Consider the following 6267-nt stretch of genomic DNA (forward strand, 5'->3'; position numbering starts at 1 on the left):
GCGAGTGTAAGCCAACTATATATCTCCCCTTTTATTATCTATATTACATGGGATGTTGTGATGATTGCCTAACTTGCGACATTGCTTTCAATGTGGTTATGCCTCTAAGTCATGCTTCGACACGTAGGAGATATAGCCGCATCGAGGGCGTTACAAGTTGGTATCATAGCCTTCCCGACCTTAGGAGCCCCATTGCTTGATCGTTACTAGTGGCCGAGTTGAGTCTAGAAAAATGTTTTGAGTCATTTAGGAATTATATATCGGAGAGTTTAGGAATTCTTTTTACTCCCAGTCTCCTCATCGCTCTGGTAAGGCATCCTGACGTAGAGTTTTGACTATTCTCTTCTCAAATTTCACTAAAAAAAATTTTAGGATCACGCGGGTATCTGGGAATCGTTCCGTTGGTTTTGTGACGAGAACATTGTTCTTGGTGCCTCCTGTCTTTAGGGGTTGTGGCAGTATCCCGGGGAGTTGAGCTCCGAGGTGTTGTCGTCATAATTTTATCGTTGCAATTCTGGAATACCTGAGTTTAGTACGCCGACATTGAAAATCTCTTTTATGCAGTTCGTTGGTGAGATAACCTCGACGCCATCCAGTACTGTGGCGGGAGTTCAGGAGTATTGCCATAACTTTTATAACGGATGCTTTTCGAAGGTTGAGGTAGATGGTTTCCGAAGTTTTTCTCGGTTATGTGTTGAAGGATGGATACAGCTGGATGTAGGATTTGCTAGATTTGGGTGAGATATTATGCTTCCCGTGTATCCCCAACACCTGATTGCATAACCGGAAAGGTTCGGGAGTTTCATAGGTGGGAATTCTTGTAGCTCTAGTTCTTCTTCCACGGATATTTGGTTTGAGATTGGGATTTCTTACCGAGTATTCGTTCTTGATCCGTATCTTGTTGATTTATTCCTCTACCTAAATTCTAAGTGGCTTCTCAATTTATGGATATGTGACCATTTCAAGTGGAATGCATTCGTTCATTTTGTTCGGATGTGAAGACTATATGTTGCAATTTCAACCCGTTGGATTCAGCTTCATTTTATCTGGCAATGTGCTAACGGTTGTCACCCTCTTCAGGATGGCTCCCGCTAAGAGCAGCAATCAAAACCAGAATCAGAATCAGGATCTGCCACCACCTCCCCCTCCTCCGAAGGCATGGCAAGCTGTGATGGCCGCAACCAATGCAAACACACAATTGATCATGCAAATTCTTCAAGAGCGCAATCAAGCGAACCAAGGCAACCAAGGCAACAATCAGAATCACTTTGCTACACTCAACCAGTTCCTTGCTAACGGGCCAAAGACTTTCAGCAATTGTGTTGAGGCAACTGATGCTGACGATTGGCTCGTGGATCTGTGCAAGCATTTCGAGTGCAGTAACGTCAGGCCTGAGGACTTTGTCAAGTTCGCTTCCTTCCAACTCAAAAACCAAGCTGCAGAGTGGTTCCAGCAGTACAAGGATTTCAGAGGAGGCCGTGTGATTACCTGGGATGAATTCCGTCAAGACTTCAAAGCTCATCATATTCCTCAGAGCGTGGTTGAGAGCAAGCATGAGGAATTCCGCAACCTGAAGCAAGGCTCTTTGTCTGTCTACGACTACAACAAGTTGTTTCAGAAGCTCGCCCGCTTTGCCAAGCAAGACATCCCTGAGGAGAAGAGCATGATATACCAGTTCAGGGGTGGTCTCAGAGAAGAAATCCAGCTAGCTCTTGTTCTCTTTGAGCCCTTGAGGTACGATGAGTTCTACAACATGGCATTGAAGCAAGAGGCCGCTCAACTGAGGTGTGATGCTTCCAAGAAGCGAGTCAGAGATGCTACTCCTTCTTACTCTACTCAAGTGGCCAAGCAGCGGAAGTATTGGCTTCCTCCTCCTCCGTTCCGTCAGCCGTATCAGCAGAAGAGCAAAGGTGGCAGTGGATCTTCCCACCCACCCAACCCTGGCTTTCAGAACAAGACTTAGTCTCAAGCTCCAAGATCGAGTGCTCCATATCACCGTCCGTTTTCAGAGGTCACGTGCAACAAGTGCCAACAGAAGGGTCACTATGCCAACAAGTGCTTCAATCAGAGGCGTCTTCCTCCTCCTCCTCCTGTGAGATCGGCAAGTACAGCTGTGGTCAAGCATAACCCCAATTCCGCCAAGGTCAACTTGCTGAATGCAGCTTAGGCAGAGGACTCATCAGATGTCATCATGGGTAACTTTCTAGTTAACTCTTTTCCCGCAAAAGTTCTTTTTCACACTGGTGCATCGCATTGTTTCATGTCAAGATCATTTGTTTCCAAGCATGACTTCGATTCACAAATGTTGGATAAACCTATGGGAGTGGTTTCTCCGGCTAAGTCTATGAGGGCTACTTCAGTAGTCCCGGATGTTTCTATCATGATGGGTGATTTCAAGTTTCTGGCTTCTCCAATGGTTCTTGATAACTCGGATATTGATCTTATTCTCAGAATGGATTGGCTTTCTAAGCACAAGGCTCAGCTTGATTGTGCAGCCAGTCATATTCAATTGACTCATTCGTCTGAGGATGTAATTGTCTTTGCCGCTAATGACGATACCATCCGCCTGTTTTCTCTCAATGAGAAGGGTGAACTGGATGCTATCTCGCAAATTCCAGTCGTGTACGAATATCAAGACGTCTTTCCAGAAGAGCTTCCAGGAATGCCTCTGCACCAGCCAGTTGAATTCGTCATCGATCTTGAGCCTGGCAAGGAACCGGTGTGCAAACGTCCTTACAAGCTCGGACCTGAAGAGTTGAAGGAGCTGAAGAAGCAACTCGATATTCAAGAGCGAATGGGCCTCATCCGACCGAGTTCTTCTCCGTGGGGTTGTGGTGTTCTTTTTGTGAAGAAGAAGGATGGAACGGACCGACTTTGTGTTGATTACCGTCCATTGAACAAAAAGACCATCAAGAACAAATACCCACTTCCCAACATCAACGAGCTGTTTGAACAACTCAAAGGTGCCCAAGTATTCTCCAAGCTTGATCTCCGTATGGGTTATCATCAGATTCGAATCCGTGAGCAAGATATTCCCAAGACGGCTTTCAGGACAAGCGATGGTTCATATGAATACACTGTCATGTCTTTTGGCCTCGTCAACGCTCCTCCGACTTTCTCTCGCATGATGAACTTCATCTTCAACGCCTACACCAATGACTTCATTTTGGTCTATCTCGACGACATTCTGGTTTTTTCGAAGAACAAGGAAGATCATGTCAAGCACTTGCGTTTGGTGCTTGATAAGCTCAGGGAACATCAGTTCTACGCCAAGTTCTCTAAGTGCGAATTTTGGCTCGATGAGGTTCTTTATCTTGGTCATATCATCTCTGCCAAGGGCATTGCGGTGAATCCTGAGAAGGTGTCTGCAATTGTGAATTGGGAACCACATCAGAACGTGAAGCAACTCCGTAGCTTCCTCGGTCTCGCAAGCTACTGTCGAAGATTCGTTGAAAACTTTTCTAAGATCGCGAAGCCTCTCTCAAATCTTCTCCAGAAGCACGTCAAGTATGTTTGGTCTCCGGAGTGTGACATTGCTTTCAACACTTTGAAAGAGAAATTGGCCACTGCTCCAGTTCTGACTCCTCCTGATGAATCCAAACCGTACGAGGTCTTTTGTGATGCCTCTCTCCAAGGTCTCGGCGCAGTGTTGATGCAAGAGAAGAAAGTTGTGGCTTGTACCTCTCGCCAGTTGAAGCCCAACGAGAAGAACTACCCCACTCATGACCTTGAGTTGGCGGCAGTTGTGCATGCTCTTTTGACTTGGAGACATCTCTTATTGGGAAGAAAAGTGGACATTTTCACTGACCACAAGAGTCTCAAGTACATTTTCACTCAGCCTAATCTCAACCTCAGGCAAACTCGATGGGTCGAAATGATTCAAGAGTATAATCCGAGTATCGAGTATACTCCAGGCAAGGCCAATGTGATTGCTGACGCATTAAGCAGAAAGGCTTATTGCAACAGCCTGATTCTCAAGCCTTATCAACCCGAGCTTTGTGAAGCGTTCCGCAAACTCAATCTGCAAGTTGTTCCTCAAGGTTTCCTCGCCAACCTTCAAGTCTCTCCTACCTTGGAAGACCAGATTCGCCAAGCCCAGCTTCTTGATGCTATGGTGTAAAAGGTGAAGATTGGGATTGCCAAGTGTCAACCCAAGTACAAGTGCTACCGCCTTGATGACAAGGACACTCTCTTCTTCGAGGATCGTATTGTTGTGCCCAAAGGTGACCTACGAAAAGTGATCATGAACGAGGCTCACAATTCTCTCCTCTCCATCCACCCTGGGAGCACGAAGATGTATCAGGACCTCAAGCAGGCTTATTGGTGGACTCGAATGAAGCGCGAGATTGCTTAGTTCGTGAATGAATGTGATGTCTACATAAGAGTGAAGGCAGAACACCAAAGGCCAGCTGGTCTCCTCCAACCTCTTGCCATTCCAGAATGGAAGTTTGACCACATTGAGATGGACTTCGTGACTGGGTTTCTAAAGTCCAAGCATGGCAACGATGCTATATTCGTTGTCATCGACAAACTCACTAAAGTGGCTCACTTTCTGCCTAACAAAGAGTCAATCACTGCAGCTCAATTAGCGGAGCTCTATACCTCTCGGATTGTCTCTCTGCACGGTATTCCACAAGTGATCTCTTCAGACCGTGGCAGCATCTTTACCTCCAAGTTTTGGGATTCTTTCCAGAAGGCCATGGGCACCAACATCCGCTTCATCACAGCTTTCCATCCTCAAACTAGCGGTCAAGTCGAGCGTGTCAATCAGATTCTTGAAGATATGCTCAGGGCTTGTGTGATCTCCTTCGGCATGAAGTGGGAGGATTGTCTTCCATATGCTGAATTCTCCTACAACAATAGTTTTCAAGCAAGTTCGGGCAAGGCCCCATTCGAAATTCTGTATGGCAGGAAGTGCCGTACCCCTCTCAACTGGTCCGAAACTGGTGAACGTCAACTTCTGGGAAATGACTTAATCACAGACGCAGAAGAGATGTGTAAAGTCATTCGAGATAACCTCAAAGCAGCGCAATCGCGCCAGAAGAGATACTATGATAGTAAGCACCATGATTTGTCTTTTGAGATCGGAGATCATGTTTACCTCCGCGTCTCTCCTATGAAAGGTACTCGTCGCTTCGGTATCAAAGGGAAGCTTGCCCCTAGATATGTGGGACCTTTCAAGATCGTCAGAAAAAGAGGCGATCTCGCCTATCAACTCGAGCTTCCTTCAAACTTTACAAATGTGCATGACGTGTTCCATGTCTCTCAGCTCCGAAAGTGCTTCAAGACTCCTGACCGCACCGTCAACTTCGAGGACATTGAGCTCCAAGAAGATCTCTCTTATCGTGAGCACCCCGTTGCTATTTTTGAAGAGACTGAACGCAAGACTCGCAACAAGTCAATCAAATTCCTCAAAGTCAAGTGGTCACACCATTCCGACTGTGAAGCTACCTGGGAACGCGAGGATCACCTCCGTTCTGAGTAGCCGGCGTTCTTTCAGTCCTAGATCTCGGGACGAGATCCTTTCATAGTGGTGGAGTGTTGTAACACCCCGGATATGATTTACCCAATATATAATCCAACTCTTGTCGTTTCCGGTGTTAAGTTATTTTATTTTCTCGGGTTCGGGTCTTTGTCTCCGTGTGTTGTTGTTGTCATGCATCTCATATCATGTCATCATGTGCATTGCATTTGCATACGTGTCCATCTCATGCATTCGAGCTTTTTCCCCGTTGTCCGCTTTGCATTCCGGCGCTTCGTTCTCCTCCGGTGGTCATTTCTACCTTTCTTTCGTGTGTGGGGTTAAACATTTCCGGATTGGACCGAGACTTGCCAAGCGGCCTTGGTTTACTACCGGTAGACCGCCTGTCAAGTTTCGTACCATTTGGACTTCGTTTGATGCTCCAACGGTTAACCGAGGGACCGAAAAGGCCTCGTGTGTGTTGCAGCCCAACACCCCTCCAATTTGACCCAAAAACCCACCAAAACCCTCTCCATCATCTAGAGCGTTCGATCACGATCGCGTGGCCGCCTCATTTGAACTCTCCTAGCTTCTCCTATGCCTATTTAAAGACCCCCTCCGATTTCTTCTTCTTCTTCCCCCCGAAACCCTAGCCCCGCTCATCTCCGCGCGCTGGACGTGTCCGCCGGCGCCGGACAACGTCCGGTTTTCACCACCGCCTCCACGTGGCGCGCCCCCACTGGCCCGGCCGCATCTCCCCGCAGCCGGCCCGCAAACCCGCCGCGGGCCCTCCCCGGCCCGAAGGC

The sequence above is a fragment of the Triticum aestivum genome, chromosome 7A (assembly GCF_018294505.1).
Source record: "Triticum aestivum cultivar Chinese Spring chromosome 7A, IWGSC CS RefSeq v2.1, whole genome shotgun sequence".
NCBI classification, from domain to species: domain Eukaryota; kingdom Viridiplantae; phylum Streptophyta; class Magnoliopsida; order Poales; family Poaceae; genus Triticum; species Triticum aestivum.